At 45.5% G+C, this 18,711-nt stretch overlaps 1 non-coding gene across 1 annotated transcript; it reads right to left on the bottom strand.

The window, feature by feature from the left end:
* Positions 1-992: 992 nt before the first annotated feature.
* On the bottom strand, positions 993-1,096 carry LOC130983598 (small nucleolar RNA R71). The gene has a single exon (XR_009087581.1). It is a non-coding gene; the product is annotated as a small nucleolar RNA R71 (small nucleolar RNA).
* Between the last annotated feature and the right edge of the window lie 17,615 nt (positions 1,097-18,711).

Genomic DNA, 18,711 nt, shown 5'->3' with positions numbered 1-18,711 from the left:
TTTGAATCATATCTTTTCTTGTTAGGCAAGTCATTAATTTTTAAAATCATATCTTTTAAAATTATTTTCAAATCATATCTTTTTAAAATTGTTTTCAAATCAAATCTTTTTAAAATTGTTTTCAAATCATATCTTTTCAATCACATCTTTTTAAAACTAATCATATCTTTTTAACCACATCTTTTTCAAATTAGTTTTCAATCAAATCTTTTTGATTTCTAATTTCAAAATCTTTTTCAAAAATCAATTGATTCTTTTTCTATTCTTAATTTTCGAAAATCAATTAAGTGTTTTTCAAAATGTTTTCAAAATCTTTTACTTAATTTTCGAAATTTACTTCCCTCCTTCTCACATCCTTCTACTTTTGGACTAACTCTATTCCTTAATGCAAAATTCGAACTCCATCTTCTTTGATAAGTTCGAATTTTCTACTTCTGTCTTCCATTTTTCTTCCTCTGACACCTCAAGGAATCTCTATACTGTGACATGGAGGATTCCATATTTTTGTTTTCTTCTCTTTCATATGAGCAGGAACAAAGACAAAGGCATTCTTGAAGCTGACCAAATTCTTCAAAGAAGAAGAACACATGGCAGCCGAAAACAACAACAATGCAAACAATGCAAGGAAGGTGCTGGGTGACTTTACTGCACCTACTCCTGATTTCTATGGGAGAAGCATCTCTATCCCTGCCATTGGAGCAAACAACTTTGAGCTAAAGCCTCAATTAGTTTCTCTAATGCAACAGAATTGCAAGTTCCATGGACTTCCAATGGAAGATCCTCATCAGTTTTTAGCTGAGTTCTTGCAAATCTGTGACACCGTCAAGACTAATGGGGTTAACCCTGAGGTCTATAGACTGATGCTATTCCCTTTTGCTGTAAGAGACAGGGCTAGAATATGGTTGGACTCCCAACCTAAAGAAAGCCTGGACTCTTGGGAAAAGCTAGTCAATGCCTTCTTGGCAAAGTTCTTTCCACCACAAAGATGGAGTAAGCTTAGAGTGGAAGTCCAAACCTTCAGACAGAAGGATGGGGAATCCCTCTATGAAGCTTGGGAAAGATACAAACAATTAATCAGAAAATGTCCATCTGACATGCTTTCTGAATGGAGCATCATAGGTATTTTCTATGATGGTCTCTCTGAACTATCCAAGATGTCCTTGGATAGCTCTGCAGGAGGATCTCTTCACCTGAAGAAGACGCCTGCAGAAGCTCAAGAATTGATTGAACTGGTTGCAAATAACCAATTCATGTACACTTCTGAAAGAAATCCTGTGAACAATGGGACTAGTCAGAAGAAAGGAGTTCTTGAGATTGACACTCTGAATGCCATTTTGGCTCAGAATAAAATATTGACTCAACAAGTCAATTTGATTTCTCAAAGTCTGTCTGGAATGCAAAATGCACCTGGCAGTACTAAGGATGCTTCATCTAAGGAAGAAGCTTATGATCCTGAGAACCCCTCAATGGAAGAGGTAAATTACCTAGGAGAACCCTATGGTAACACCTATAATTCTTCATGGAGAAATCACCCAAATCTCTCCTGGAAGAATCAAGAGAGACCTCAACAAGGTTTCGATAATAATGGTGGAAGAAACAGGTTTAACAATACTAAGCCTTTTCCATCATCTTCTCAGCAACAGACAGAGAGTTCCAAGCAGAATAATTCTGACTTGGCAACCATGGTCTCTGATCTAATCAAAACCACTCAAAGTTTCATGACTGAAACTAGATCTTCCATTAGGAATTTGGAAGGACAAGTGGGTCAGCTGAGCAAGAAAATTACTGAACTTCCTCCAAGCACTCTCCCAAGTAACACTGAAGAAAATCCAAAAGGAGAGTGCAAAGCCATAAACATGGCCGAATTCTGGGAGGAAGAAGAGGCAGTGAACGCCACTGAGGAAGACCTCAATGGGCGTGCACTGGCCTCCAGTGAGTTCCCCAATGAGGAACCCTGGGAATCTGAGGCTCAAAATGAGACCATAGAGATTCCATTGGACTTGTAGAAAATGTGTTGGTTAAGGTTGAGGACCATTACATCCCTACTGATTTCATGGTCCTAGAGACTGGGAAGTGCATGGATGAATCCATCATCCTTGGCAGACCCTTCCTAGCCACAGCAAAGGCTGTGATTGATGTTGATAGAGGAGAGTTGATCATTCAAATGAATGAAAAATCCTTGGTGTTTAAGGCTCAAGGATATCCCTCTGTCACCATGGAGAAGAAGCATGAAGAGCTTCTCTCAAATCAGAGACAAACAGAGCCCCCACAGTCAAACTCTAAGTTTGGTGTTGGGAGGCCACAACCAAACTCTAAGTTTGGTGTTGAACCCCCACATTCAAACTCTAAGTTTGGTGTTGGGAGGTTTCAACATTGCTCTGAGTATCTATGAGGCTCCATGAGAGCCATCTGTCAAGCTAATGACATTAAAGAAGCGCTTGTTGGGAGGCAACCCAATGTTATATTTTGACTATTTTCTTTTGTTATTTTATGTTTTTTGTAGGTTGATGATCATAAGAAGTCACAAAATCCATTGAAAAAGCAAAAACAGAATGAAAACAGGAAGAAAAACAGCACACCCTGGAGGAAGAACCTGCTGGCGTTTAAACGCCAGCCAGGCTAGCAGATGGGCGTTTAACGCCCAGTCTGGTGCCATTCTGGGCGTTTAACGCCAGAAAGGGGCATCAGACTGGCGTTAAACGCCAGTAAAGGGCACCAACCTGGCGTTAAACGCCAGGAATGGGCACCAGCCCGGCGTTTAACGCCAGAAATGGCTCAAAACGTGGATTTTGATGCCATTTGGTGCAGGGATGACTTTTCCTTGACACCTAAGGATCTGTGAACCCCACAGGATCCCCAAACAACCCCACCACTCTCTCTTCTTCTTCACCCATTCATCAATCACCTCAACATCTCTTTCTCTTCACCACTCACATCCATCCTTCATAAAACACCACTTCTTCCCCTCTTTGGCCTAACCACAAAGCCATCTCCCTCTCCTCCATTTCTTCTTCTTCTACCCTCTTCTTTCTTCTTTTGCTCGAGGACGAGCAAACCTTTTAAGTTTGGTGTGGTAAAAGCATTGCTTTTTGTTTTTCCATAACCATTTATGGCATCTCAAGGGATGCACTTTCCTCCACAAGACTATTGGGAGCAACTGAACACCTCCCTAGGAGAATTAAGTTCCAACATGGGACAACTAAGGGTGGAGCACCAAGAACATGCCATCCTCCTCCATGAAATTGGAGAAGATCAAAGAATCATGAGAAAGGAGCAACAAAGACAAGGAAGAGACATTGAGGAGCTCAAGCACTCCATAGGATCTTCAAGAGGAAGAACAAGCCGCCATCACTAAGGTGGACCCGTTCTTTAATCTCCTTGTTCTTTGCTTTTCTGTTTTTCGAAAATTATGCTTTATGTTTATCTATGTTTGTGTCTTATGATCATTAGTGTCTTAGTGTCTATGCCTTAAAGCTATCAATATGAATCCATCACCTTTCTTAAATGAAAACTGTTTTTATCACAAAAGAACAAGAAGTACAGGATTTCAAATTCATCTTTAAAACTAGCTTAATTAGTTTGATGTGGTGACAATACTTTTTGTTTTCTGAATGTATGCTTGAACAGTGCATATGTCTTTTGAATTTGTGGTTCATGAATGTTAAAATTGTTGGCTCTTGAAAGAATGATGAAAAAGGAGACATGTTACTGAGGATCTGAAAAATCATAAAAATGATTCTTGAAGCAAGAAAAAGCAGTGAATACAAAAAAAAAAAAAGAGAGAAGCAGAAAAACGAAAAAAAAAAAGAAGAAAAAGAAAGGAAAAGAAAAAAATAAAGTTGTGATCCAAGGCAATAAGAGTGTGCTTAAGAACCCTGGACACCTCTAATTGGGGACTTTAGCAAAGCTGAGTCACAATCTGAAAAGGTTCACCCAATTATGTGTCTGTGGCATGTATGTATCCGGTGGTAATACTGGAAGACAGAGTGCTTTGGGCCACGGCCAAGACTCAATAAGTAGCTGTGTTCAAGAATCATCATACTTAACTAGGAGAATCAATAACACTATCTGGATTCGGAGTTCCTAAAGAAGCCAATCATTCTGAATTTCAAAGGATAAAGTGAGATGCCAAAACTATTCGGAGGCAAAAAGCATCTAGTCCCGCTCATCTAATTTGGAGCTTAGTTTCATTGATAATTTGGAGTCTATAGTATATTCTCTTCTTTTTATCTTATTTGATTTTCAGTTGCTTGAGGACAAGCAACAATTTAAGTTTGGTGTTGTGATGAGCGGATAATTTGTATGCTTTTTGGCATTGTTTTTAGTATGTTTTTGGTAGTTTTAGTTGAGTTTTTATTATATTTTTATTAGTTTTTAGTTAAAATTCACTTTTCTGGACTTTACTATGAGTTTGTGTGTTTTTCTGTGATTTCAGGTATTTTCTGGCTGAAATTGAAGGTTCTGAGCAAAAATCTGATCCAGAGACTAAGAAGGACTGCAGATGCTGTTGGATTCTGACCTCCCTGCACTCGAAGTGGATTTTCTGGAGCTACAGAAGCCCAATTGGCGCGCTCTCAACGGCGTTGGAAAGTAGACATCCAGGGCTTTCCAGCAATATATAATAGTCCATACTTTGTCCAAGATTTGATGGCCCAAACCCGCGAAGCAATCCGGCCTCAAAATTCCCAGCGTTAAACGCCCAAACTGGCACCTAAATGGGAGTTAAACGCCCAAACTGGCATAAAAGCTGGAGTTAAACGCCAGGAAGAGTCTCTACACAAAAATTACTTCATTGCTCAGCCCAAGCACACACCAAGTGGGCCCGGAAGTGGATTTTTATGTCATTTACTCACCTTTGTACACCTTAGGCTACTAGTTTTCTATATATAGAACCTTTTACTATTGTATTTTCATCTTGGTATCTATCTTTTGATCATGTTTTGATGATTAAACCCTCTTTGGGAGGCTGGCCATTCGGCCATGCCTAGACCTTGTTCTTATGTATTTTCAACGGTGGAGTTTCTACACACCATAGATTAAGGGTGTGGAGCTCTGCTGTACCTCGAGTATTAATGCAATTACTATTGTTCTTCCATTCAAATTCCACTTGTTCTTTATCCAAGATATCACTTGTTCTTCAACATGATGAAGGTGATGATTGACGCCCATCACCATTCTCACCCATGAACAAGGTGACTGACAACCATTCTTGTTCTACAAGCATCCGAGGCTTAGTGAATATCTCTTGGATTCTTCGGAATCTTTGTGGTATAGGCAGGACCTGATGGCGGCATTCAAGAGAATCCGGAAGGTCTAAACCTTGTCTGTGGTATTCTGAGTAGGATTCAATGATTGAATGACTGTGACGTGCTTCAAACCTGTAATCTACTGGGCGTTAGTGACAGACGCAAAAGAGTGATTCTATTCCGGTAGAGGAGGGAACCAAACCGGTGATTGGCGGCACTGTGACAGAGTGCTCTGCATTAGCTTTCACTGCGCGGATGGGAGGTAGCTGCTGACAACAGTGAGACCCTACACGAGCTTGCCATGGAAAGGAGTAAGAAGGATTGGATGAGGACTGTAGGAAAGCAGAGAGACGGAAGGGAAGGCATCTTCATACGCTTGTCTGAAGCTCTTACACCAATGATATACATAAGTATCTCTATCTTTATCTTTTATGTTATTTTCGTTCATCACCATTATGCATTTGAGTCTGCCTGACTAAGATTTACAAGATGACCATAGCTTGCTTCATACCACCAATCTCCGTGGGATCGACCCTTACTCGCGTAAGGTATTACTTGGACGACCCAGTGCACTTGCTGGTTAGTTGTGCGAAGTTGTAGTGATCACAATTTCGTGCACCAGAAGGCCACACAACAGCAACAAAACCAGACAACAAACATGCAAAAACGAAGCAAAGAAGAAAAGGAGTTAGGAAAATTACCTAAATTGATGGAAAGAAGATGAAGTTGCAAGTCTGGAAAAATGCAGGAAGGATGAACGAAGGCACCGCAGCAACACCCCGAAATCTTGTAACAGAAAAGAAGAAGGAGAGAAATGGAGAGTGTGGAAAAGTACAGAAGCATAAAACCGATCGTTTAAAAAACTGCTTCCCCAAAAGCGCGAAACACCTGGGGGCAGAATAGTCTTTTCGAACAGGGTTTTTCCACCCCATTATGAGCATTCAATGCTCGGCGCAAGAAACGATGCGATGAAACGGTTGCTTATGCAACCAAGGGACACGCGCGTTGGGGGCATGTTCTTCCTGCGAGCGGCCGACCTGACGAGAACAAACGAGACACGAGACGACACGCCATTGATAGCTCCCACGACTACCACTGGCGCGTGGGGGCACTGTTACGGCCTGGTCCGGGATCCCCGCGGGTCAACCCGACCCGGGCTCCATCCGGCCCGGTCACGCAGCCTTCAACCGACCCGGACACGCGTCCCGTACGGCTCACACGCAGCTATAGGACAGCGTCCTTGAGGATATGGGCCTGTCCCCATGAGGGGGGCCCACTACTGACATGTATATAAGGGGAAGATTGGCTCTTCCCCCGAGGTACGTCATATCCTTTCACCTCACTATTCTGCCCGCCTGCACATCGCTGACTTGAGCGTCGGAGTGTCTTTGCAGGTGGCACCCCCCTCATCCTCTCTCCAGGACAAGTGCTCGTCTGCTCAACTAACCCGCAACCAGTGCGACCCAAGCTAAGGCGTCCTCACCCCCTCACTTGTACACCCGACCTGTCCGGAACCCGACAACCGAACATATACAATGTGCCAAAATTCTAACATTATGTTAAGAAAAATATAACTAAGGAATTGAATGAATTTTGGAGGAATTTTTTTTAATAAAATAAAAAAAATATTTAAAAAAATAATATTGTTTATTCTTTTTTTTTTTTGGCTAACGTCCAATTTTTTTAATGAGTAGGGTTGGCAAACGAGTTACAACCCACCGAACCAATCTACTTAATTCACCAAAATAAATATATTAGACTAAAATTTTTTTATCACCGAAATCCTAAACTCTAATGGCTGAATTTACAGAAAAATTAATCATTCCCACATAATCAATTGGATTATTATTTTCTATCACATCTAATTCATATTCGTAAGAACTCAATTTTTTATAATTTTTTGAGCTTTCTATAATTGAAATTTACAAAATTCAAAAATTACAGTTCATTTCGTCTTAACAAGATGGGTCTAGATAATATATAAAAAAAAATTCAATAAATATTTTTCATATAAGATGAAATAATGCTTCTTAATGATGACACTTAATTACCGAGCCTAAATTCATTAGGTAAAATTTTTTTACTATATTTCTTGATCAATTTCACTTCACCAAAATATTTTAGAGATATTTTGAATCTAAAATAATATATGATACTAATATTTCTCATACTGATATAATTATCTGTTTTATTTAATATGATAAAATAAATTATCAATAATTATCATTTTTATTAGTAATTATCCTTAAAAAATTAATCTTAACCACATATTTTATCATTTATGTTACGGCCTGGCCCAACAACCACACGGGTCGGTCCGACCCGATCTCCACCCGACCCGATCACGTGCCCTCCAACCGACCCGGACACGCGTCCAGTACGGTTCGCACGTGACTGCAGGACAGCGTCCTTGGAATATGGGCCTGTCCTCGTCTTGGGGCCCGCTACTGACATGTATATAAGGGGAAGACTGGCTCTTCCCCCGAGGTACGTCATTTTCCCACATCACCCCCTGCTTGTACGATTTCTGACTTAGGCGTCGGAGTGTCTTTGCAGGTGGCACCCCCCTCGCTCATTCATCAGCTCGAGAGCTCGTCAGTTCGTTTAGTCCGTCACCCGCGCGACCTCAGATAAGGCGTCCCCACCTATCCTTCCTTTTGCTCGTGCACCCGACCCGTCCGGAACTCGATTACCGAACATTGGCGCCGTCTGTGGGGACTCTTTGCCTAAATGGAAGTCGTGCCAGGTCCCGGCGAACGAGCTCGAGCAGCCGGAGCCGAAGGGGCAGCCTCCGTGGCCTCGCAAAGGGGAGGTCGGAGATCCCCCCCACGACACACGGCAACCCGACCATTCGGAGGAACGGGCGGCGATAGCGCCATAATAATGCAGGAGCTACGCCACAGAGTCCAAAACCTAGAGCGACAGTTAGCTGACCGGGAGAGGGATGGATGGTCTACCGACCCAAGCTACACCCCGTCTCCCGGTGGAGAGGAAGAAGAGAGCTCTCACCGAAGCCGCTCGCGGCGCATATCTGCGTCCCGAATGGAGGCAGAAGATACGCAAGAGGAATCACCCGTTCGGAGAAGACGAAATGACACAATCATCTACTCTCGTGGCAGACAAACTCGCCGAACGGCGAGAGGTCGTGAGGATGGAGAAAGGAAATCCGAGAGAACACGACAACCTGTGATAATGGGTGCCACGCCGTTCCACCGATCTATCCTCGAGGTCCGGTTGCCGAAACACTTCGACAAACCAACGGACATGAGGTACGACGGAACCCAAGACCCTCTAGAGCATCTCACGGCTTTTGAGGCTAGGATGAACCTGGAAGGAGTAGGCGACGAGGTAAGGTGCCGCGCCTTCCCGGTAACCTTAGCAGGACCAGCGATTAGATGGTTTAACGGCCTCCCCCAAAGTTCCATATATAGCTTCTCAGACATCAGCCGCGCGTTTCTGGCTCAGTTTACAACGCGAATAGCAAAGGCCAAGCATCCCATCAATCTCCTCGGGGTAACCCAGAAACACGGGGAGCCGACCAGGAAATACTTGGATCGATTCAATGACGAATGCCTAGAGATCGACGGCCTGACAGACTCAGTGGCCAGCCTCTGCCTGACGAACGGCCTCCTCAACGAGAACTTCCGGAAGCACCTTACCACGAAGCCGGTTTGGACGATGCATGAGATCCAAACGGTGGCTAAAGAGTACATAAATGACGAGGAAGTCAGCCGAGTCGTGGCCGCCAATAAACGGCAGCCCGGCTACAACCAAACCCGGCAACCAGGAGACGGAGAGAGAGCAAGGGAAAAAGCAAGAGAGGAAGCACCGAACAGGGCGCCTCGACCGTTCCCCCGAGTCGGGAAGTTCAATAACTACACTCCGCTCACCCTCCCGATCGTTGAGGTTTACCAACAAATAGCTGAAAAGGGAATTCTCCCGAAGCCCCGACCACTTAAGGACCGAACCGGGGGAAACAAGAACCTTTACTGCGAATACCATAAGGGGTACGGCCATCAGACACAGGACTGTTTCGACCTGAAGGATGCACTGGAACAGGCGATAAGAGAGGGAAAACTGGCCGCTTTCTCCCATCTCATCAGGGAGCCAAGGAGACGTTATCGCGATCAAGATGAGGAAGCCAAGACGCGCTCGACCAGAAGGCGACAAGAGCCTGAAGACGGGAACCATGGCCTCACCGTGATAAACGTGGTAACAGCAAAGAACGCCGCACCAAAGTCCCGATCAGCACACAAGAAAGACGCCAAGGTTCTGGCGATCTCATCTACACCAGTGCAAAGCACCAAAAAACCCCCATCAATTTCTTTCGGCCCGGAGGACCAGTGGTTCAACGACGTCCCGGAAAACCCCCCCATGGTCATAACGGCCAGGGTGGGAACCGGTCTCGTCAAACGGATCCTTGTCGACACAGGAGCCGATTCAAATATCATGTTCCGCAACGTGTTCGACGCACTCGGACTTAAGGATGCCGACCTGACGACTCACCAGCACGGGGTTATCGGGTTAGGCGACCACTTCATCAAACCAGACGGGGTCATTTCCCTACCGATCTCGGTGGGACAGATGCAAGGCCGAAGATCGGCGATGGCCGAATTCGTAATCCTTCGAGACTCCACGGCCTACAACATCATTTTGGGAAGAAAAACAATCAATGATGTTGAGGCCATAATCAACACCAAGCTACTGGTTATGAAGTTTGTCACTGATGAGGGATCCGTGGGAACCATAAGAGGGGACCTCGAGACGGCGGTCGCTTGCGACAACGCCAGCCTTTCCCTCCGAAAGAAATCCAAGGAAGCGTCTGGCGTATTCCTAGCCGACCTCGATGCCAGAGTAGAGGACAACCCGAGACCGGAACCAGAAGGAGACCTGGAGAGATTTGGCATCGGTGACGAAAGGGAAAAATTCACATTCATCAACAAGAACCTCCCACTTGAATTGAAAGAGCCTTTGGTTGAATTGATAAGAGCCAACAAGGACCTATTCGCGTGGACACCGGCCGACATGCCGGGCATTGATCCACAAATCATTTCGCATCACCTAGCCGTCAAGCCGGAAGCTCGACCAGTGGCTCAACGGAGGAGAAAGATGTCGGCAGAGAGAGCTGAGGAGGTGGCCAAGCAAACGGCCGGCCTCCTAGAAGCGGGCTTCATACGAGAAGTGGACTACACGACGTGGCTCTCAAATGTGGTGTTGGTGAAAAAACACAATGGCAGATGGAGAATGTGCGTCGACTACTCTGACCTGGACAAAGCATGCCCCAAAGATTGTTTCCCCCTCCCCAACATAGATGCACTCGTCGACGCGGCGGCGGGGTACCGGTATCTGAGTTTCATGGACGCCTACTCCGGTTACAACCAGATACCGATGCACCGACCAGACGAGGAAAAGACGGCGTTCATAACGCCAGGAGGAACTTTCTGCTACAAGGTAATGCCGTTTGGCTTGAAAAATGCGGGGGCGACGTACCAAAGGCTGATGAACAGGATATTCCGCGACCTCATAGGGAAAACGGTCGAAGTTTACGTGGACGACATCCTGGCAAAAACAACACGAGCTGACGACCTCCTGAACGACCTAGCAAGCGTATTTGCGTCCCTTCGCCAACATGGTTTGAGATTGAACCCCCTCAAGTGCGCCTTCGCCATGGAAGCCGGCAAGTTCCTGGGGTTTATGATAACTCAAAGAGGGGTAGAAGCCAACCCAGAGAAATGCCAGGCAATACTCCAGATGAGGAGCCCAGGCTGTGTCAAGGACGTCCAGAAATTAGCAGGGCGGTTGACATCACTATCCAGGTTTCTCGGGGCCTCGGCGACAAAGGCCCTGCCACTCTTCAACCTTATGAAGAAAGGGATGGCGTTCGAGTGGACACCTGCATGTGAAGAAGCCTTCCAACACTTCAAGCAAATCTTAGCGGCACCCCCTGTTCTCGGGAAGCCAAAGGACGGGGAACCACTGTACCTGTACCTCGCTATAACAAGCGAAGCCCTAGCCGCGGTACTAGTACGGGAGGACGGAAGAACCCAACAACCAGTCTACTTTATAAGCAGGGCCCTACAAGGAGCGGAGTTAAGGTATAGCAAGTTGGAAAAGCTAGCCTTGGCACTCCTAACTTCTTCGAGGAGATTAAAACAATACTTCCAAAGTCGTCAAGTGGTAGTTAGAACGGACCAAGGGATCCGGCAAGTTCTCCAAAAACCCGATCTGGCGGGAAGAATGATGACTTGGTCCATCGAGCTCTCTCAATATGACATACGGTACGAACCCCGGCAAGCCATCAAAGCGCAGGCCATGGCAGATTTTTTGGTTGAAGTAGTAGGAGACCCAGGCGAAGACACGGACACACGGTGGAAGCTCCATGTGGACGGAGCCTCCAACCAGACCTTCGGAGGAGCCGGAATCATCTTAGAAAGTCCAAACGGCGTCGTATACGAGCAATCGGTCAGATTCGAGTTTCCCATCTCGAACAACCAAGCAGAATACGAAGCCCTCATAGGAGGCTTGACCCTAGCAACAGAGGTCGGCGCAAAAAGGCTGGAAGTATGCAGCGACTCCCAAGTCGTTACTTCCCAGGTAAACGGCAGCTATCAAGCCAAGGACCCCTTGTTGCAGAAGTACTTGGAACGGGTCAAAAGCTTGAGCCAAAAGTTCGACGAAGTCACGGTCCAGCATGTACCTAGAGAGAGGAACACTCGAGCCGACCTCCTATCAAAATTGGCCAGCACGAAGCCTGGGGAGGGAAACCGGTCGCTCATCCAAGGCGTGACAAGGGAGCCTGCAATCGCACTACACATAACAACCCTAAGTTCTTCGTGGCTAGACCCCATCACCAACTTTCTAGAACACGACCAAGTCCCTAGCGATGAAAAGGAGGCGGCGAAGTTAAGGAGAGAGGCGGCCAAATACGCCGTCATCCAAGGACAACTATTTAGGAAGGGACTTAGCCAACCCCTGCTGAAGTGCCTACACCCCGACCAGACGGACTATGTCCTTAGGGAAGTCCATGAGGGGTGCTGCGGCCACCACATCGGAGGCAAAGCCCTAGCGCGGAAGTTAATCCGAGCAGGATACTACTGGCCATCTATGATGGCAGATTCCAAGGAGTTTGTGAAAAGGTGTGTAAGATGCCAACAGAACGCCAACTTTGCCAAGGCACCGGCAAACGAGTTGAGTCTTCTGACGACCTCTCGGCCATTCGCTCAGTGGGGAATCGACCTCTTGGGACCCTTCCCCGTCGGCCCTGGACAGGTCAAACATCTCATAGTGGCAATTGATTACTATACCAAGTGGATAGAGGCCGAACCCTTGGCTAGCATATCTTCGGCCAATTGCAGAAAATTCATGTGGAGGCAGGTGATAACAAGGTTCGGGATACCGGAAGTCGTTATCTCGGACAATGGCACACAATTTACCGACAAGAAGTTCACAGGGTTCCTCAACGGCCTGGGTATAAAGCAAAGGTTCTCGTCGGTAGAACACCCCCGGACGAACGGGCAAGTGGAGTCCGCCAACAAGGTCATCCTCTCAGGGTTGAAAAAGAGGTTGGACAATAAGAAGGGTGCTTGGGCCGACGAACTAGCATCGGTCCTCTGGTCCTACCGAACAACCGAGCAATCCTCCACCAAGGAAACTCCTTTCCGGTTAACTTACGGGGTAGATGCGGTGATCCCTGTAGAGATCGGTGAACCAAGTCCGCGGTTGCTTTTAAAAGGAGTGGAGGAGGCCGTGGAAAAGGACCTGATAGAGGAAGCCAGGGAAATGGCCCATTTAACGGAAACGGCGCTAAAACAAAGAGTGGCGCTCCGTTACAACACCAAAGTGCTCAAGAGAGAATTCGAGGCAAACGACCTCGTCCTGAGGTGAAATGATATCGGCCTACCGACCCCAGGAGAAGGCAAGCTGGCGGCCAACTGGGAAGGCCCGTATAGAATCAAGAAAGTGATGGGAAAAGGAGCGTTCAAACTTGAGAGGCTCGATGGCAAGGAAGTCCCGAGAACTTGGAATGCGGACAACCTAAGAAGATTCTACTCCTAGCTAAGTAGCCGTTTTGCTCGCTTGTCCTTTGAAATTCTCATAGTTATTTAATTCTCATAGTTATTTACGCCTCCTTTATACGACCGCCGAATAAGAATTACTTGTGCAAATTCTCCACTCTTTTACCTCCGTTTCTTCAGACAAATCGTCTTGTCCCGACCAACGACACCGCCCAACCCGGGACTGATCACCCCGGGAGGTCGTCAACTACATTGTAACAAATAACTACACGAAGAGCCCACGGGCCGCCGGAATAAACAAACCAAAAACGGTTACTAGAAGCAATAACGCAATCAGACAAACGAGAAAATATTATCGCAACAACACGGGCAATCGATTAAAAAGTCATTGTTCATAAGCCACAATTAAAACGGCTAAGACTAAACTGTTCATAAGCCAAAACGGCTAAGGTCAAAATTTACAAGCCAAAACAAAACGGCTAAACAAGAAAACAAAACAGAGAGTTCATTGCTTCGGAACATCAACAACTTTGCCGTCCAGGATAACCTTGCGGACACCGATAGCCGACGTATCAAACTCAGGAGCGACGACTTTAATTTGAGCTTTGAGGGCTTCCTCGGTACCCAAGATCGCAGCCTTTCCCTGTTTGACAACATCTTTGTATTTCGTTTTCCACGTCGCCACCTCGGCTTCCGCGGCTTGTTTCTCTTTCTCAACGTCGGCCATGCGCTTTTGCGCCTCCCCGACCTGCTTCTCCAAAGCCATTTCCCGCTCCGTCAAACGCTCAACCGTCGCGACCGACTCTTTCAACTTCTTCTCGGCATCCGTTGCCTTCTGTTCAGCAGATGTGGCCTTCTGCTCGGCAGTAGTGGCCTTCTTCTCGGCGGCGTCCAATTTATCCGAAGATTGTTTCAGCTGCTCCCGGAGAGTTTTCACTTCTGTTTTTAGATCATTGTTTGCTTTCCCAGCAGTTTCCAACTTTCGGCGAAGGGACTCCATCCCGGATAGTTCAAACTCGGCCTTCCGAGCTATCACGGCACCGCGCAGGAGGGTACGATACATCCACCTCGCCTGCGCGGCAAGGGAAGCCTCCTGGAAGTACCCCTCGGTACCGGGAAGCAGCTGGGAGTCTATGAAGTCGCTTGCGTCAAAATTTCTCTCCATAACAGTGAGGGCTCCCTCGGGGCTAGACGACGCCGTGGAAGCTTTCTTTCTTTTCCTTGGGTTGGAGACCTCTTCCACCTCGACTTCCGGGGCAGGAACAGAACCGTCAGTCCCGGCCACCTGACGAAGGGGAGAAGCATGAAGGACCTTACCACCTCCAATCGCGGCACCTTGAGTCGAGGTACCGATCCCATCGGTTGCAGCCTGCTGTTCGGGAGCGTCTTTGGCCTCCGAAGCATTAGGTCCCTGGGGGGTCGGTTGCTCGTCACTTTCTGACTCATCGCCGCCACCAAGGAATGTTTGGAACAAGTCGGGAAGACCTGTCACCGAGGCAGACATATCCACTGCAAAGAAACAAGGAAGGTCGGTTAGTCGTTACAAAATATCAACAAAAAGGAAAAAGTGCAAAGGGAAAGGTGAAAAGCTTCTCACAAATATAGTTACGGCCGGCCTCCCGATCACCCATAAGGAGGTGGGGGTTTACCGGGTTCTTCCCAAAAACCACGTTTAAAACTTCAGCAATCTGCTGATCTTCTGCCGACATGTTTTTGTAAACTACTTTAATAAAGGAATTGGCCCCTGCCCCGAAGCTCCAATAGGTCTGGATGAGCCGTACCCCCTCCAGGGACAACCAAAAGGGGTGGCGACCTTCGGCCGGGCGGACCTTAAAATACTTATCCTTAAACCCATGGTAAGAATCTTCGAACAAGCCGAAGATCTTCCGACCCTGAGCAGCCCGGAAGGACATGAACCCTTTTCTATGTTTCCCTTGCTTGGAAGGGTTTGTGAGGGTGAAGAAAAAGAGGAAGACATCTACGGACGTCGGCAGGTCGAGATATTCACAAACCATCTCGAAACAGCGAATCGAAGCCCAACTGTTCGGATGCAACTGCGACGGCGACACAGAAATTCGGTTTAAGAGCGCCATTTGAAAGGCTGAGAACGGAATGCGAACGCCGACTTGAGTGAACATGGCCTTGTAGAACCAAATCCAATCGGCGACCTCGCGGGGTCGGAAGTTGATCTCATACAACCGCTCGTGAGCAGCCGGGACGAAGGCATCATAGTTAGCCTCCTCGTCGGTCCCGCCACACAAGTACCCGGCCTGACGGAACTCGGTGAGCTCCTCTTCGCTCATTTGGTTGGGTGAATCCCTCACATCTGAGACGACCCAAGAATAATGGTCGTAAGCCGCAGGGTTAGCGGATGCTCGGGCGACCGTGCGAGCCATACCTACATGGGGGTACCATCCAGTTAGTCTAAGAGATCGGTTGCTCAAGCCGAACACACAAGACGCTCACGACCTTCCGACAAATATCGAACACGGCTAAACGAATAAAGGAGCAAGACAAAACCTACCCTGGAATGGCACTTTTCCCCCCTAACACGTCTACTTGTGACTCAAAAATTACACGGTAACGTCCAATGAACTAAGGCAACAAACATACCAAAAATAATGCATAAAGAGGAGAATGATCCGAGATTTACCTGAATTGATGAAAGAAGGATGAAGGTTGAATCTGGAGAGATGCAGGAAACGCAAGCGGAGACACCCCAGCAAAGCCTCGAGACAAGGAGGAAGAAGGGAGAGTGGGGATTGTTAAAAAAGTGTAAGTAAACTGAGTAAAGGCCGAAAACCGTCCGTTTAAAGACCACCCCCAGAGCGCGAAACCCCTGGGGGCAAAATGGTCCTTTCAAGCAGGGTTTTACACCCCATTATGGGCATTTAATGCTAGGCGCGGAAAACGAAGCGATGAAAACGGTTGCTTCGAGCAATCAAGAGACGCGCGTGGAAGCACGACCTCTCAGCGATCAGCCGACCAGACGACATGCGAAGACGACACGCCATTGGTAGCTCCTACGGCTACCATTGGCGCGCGGGGGCACTGTTACGGCCTGGCCCAACAACCACACGGGTCGGTCCGACCCGATCTCCACCCGACCCGATCACGTGCCCTCCAACCGACCCGGACACGCGTCCAGTACGGTTCGCACGTGACTGCAGGACAGCGTCCTTGGAATATGGGCCTGTCCTCGTCTTGGGGCCCGCTACTGACATGTATATAAGGGGAAGACTGGCTCTTCCCCCGAGGTACGTCATTTTCCCACATCACCCCCTGCTTGTACGATTTCTGACTTAGGCGTCGGAGTGTCTTTGCAGGTGGCACCCCCCTCGCTCATTCATCAGCTCGAGAGCTCGTCAGTTCGTTTAGTCCGTCACCCGCGCGACCTCAGATAAGGCGTCCCCACCTATCCTTCCTTTTGCTCGTGCACCCGACCCGTCCGGAACTCGATTACCGAACAATTTATATATTCATCCCCTTTTTTATTCATTATTTACCACAAGATTAAGTCACCATATGATAAATTAATCTAGTGATAATTATGATTAGGTCATTAAGATTACATCATCTAAGACACTAATTTCTCTCTCCTCTTCTCTCACAACTTCAGCCATCTTTCCTTCTTGTTAATAAATTACATGTTAAAATTTTATGTCTTGATTTTTAAAGAAGATAAATGAGATAAGATCATACAAGAAGAAAGAAAGAAAAAAATTCTCTCTCCCTTCATTTATAACGTGATTACCCTTCTCTCTCACCATCATATGTTACTCTATCTTCACTAAATAACACTAAATTATACAAAGAGAAAAAAAAAATAACAAAAGAGAGAAAGAGTGAAAACCGAACATTAAAAAAAAAAAAAGAGTTAGTGAACTTGTATTCATATAATTCTGTCTCTAATCTTCTCAAATTTAAGACCTCTTTTCAAAAAATTAGTTTGATCCAACAATTTCTCTCATTCACATCACTCTCATATAATTTCTCCTAAGATTTGTGACCAAAATTTTTCTTTTCTTTCTTCTTTATAATTTTGCCCATATAAAGTTTTTTAAGAAAGAATCATGATCTTCATTTTCTTATATAAGAAATTATCGTAAGAGCTTCTAAGAAGTGAGAAGCAGCATCAATTTCAAACTCAAAGATGAGAACAATTTCCTCTCTTTTTCTTTATTTCGGTTTGAATTTGTAACGCCCTAATTTTTAGCATATTATAATCGTATCAAAAATTCAGACGTTGTTTACCTCTAAATCTTCTTATTTTATACTATTTTTATTTAATATCGAGCCTTCGCAAATACAAACCGAATATTTAATTAAAAAAACGAAATAATTTTTACTTTTACTTACTTAATCACAAATATATATATATATATATATATATATATATATATTCACATAACATTATATACATAGACTTAATCAATGATCCTCAATTACAAATTTTACTCCTCTAAAAACTAAAATAATAAATGACGAGGAGAAAATAAAATCTAATAGCTCAACTCGTAAATATAATCTTTTATGCTCCTGTAGTTCTGCACTAAACCTTTGCACCTGTAGCTAAAAGGGGTAGAAATAGGAGATAAGAATTGGGAAGTTCTTAGTAAGGTCGGGGTTAGAAGTTACGTTCGTTTCATTATATTCTCAATCAATAACAACAGTCAATAAAGTATAATCCAACTCAGTAATTACAGAACATAGAATCCAATCACAAGCACACACAATCACAGAAAACACAATCACAAACAAATATGCACAAACAAGTATGATGCATGCCTAGTCCTATACAGGCCATGAACTCATGTATCGGTTTGTTGCCCGATTCCGGACACTGGTCTTGAGATAAGCGTTTCGTACCGCCGTCTTTATCTCAACTAACGTCCCCTCCATGAGCGTTACGCATCGCCGTCCTCATGGGGAAACCTTCCTTTAATTTTGATTTTCAGTGAGCGTTATGCATCGCTGTCCTCATTGAGCCATCCCTATAGTATCAAGTGAGCGTTACGCATCGCCGTCCTCAATAGACACTTGGCACTAAGTCCCAACAACACTCAATTTCTTTTCAATCTTCACTTTCTACTCTACTGCGGTAGAGATCCCTTTAATTAATACATTCTTTTCTATCTGCTCTACGGTGGCAAACATTCATTATAATATTTTCAGTTACTGCTCTCTGTTCTTCTCTGGGAGAGATCTTTTTACTTAATACATCCATTTCTTTTTGTTCTTTTTCTTTTTTTTTCTTTCTCACCTTTCTCTTTTATTTTTTTACTTCTTTTCGTTTTCTCTTCTTTTCTTTTCTATCATTCCATAATATAAATTATCTTTACATTATTCCCTCGTTTTTTCCTAATTGTCTTATGGAAAAGAATTATAAAATACTTTAATTAAGTCTACGTTCTCTAAAACTTTTAATATCACTCTATTTGCTCTTCTCT

The sequence above is a fragment of the Arachis stenosperma genome, chromosome 5 (genome assembly GCF_014773155.1).
Source record: "Arachis stenosperma cultivar V10309 chromosome 5, arast.V10309.gnm1.PFL2, whole genome shotgun sequence".
In the NCBI taxonomy this organism is placed as follows: Eukaryota; Viridiplantae; Streptophyta; class Magnoliopsida; order Fabales; family Fabaceae; genus Arachis; species Arachis stenosperma.
The sequence above is the reverse complement of the archived record's forward strand: the minus strand, read 5'-3'. Positions and strand labels throughout refer to the sequence as shown.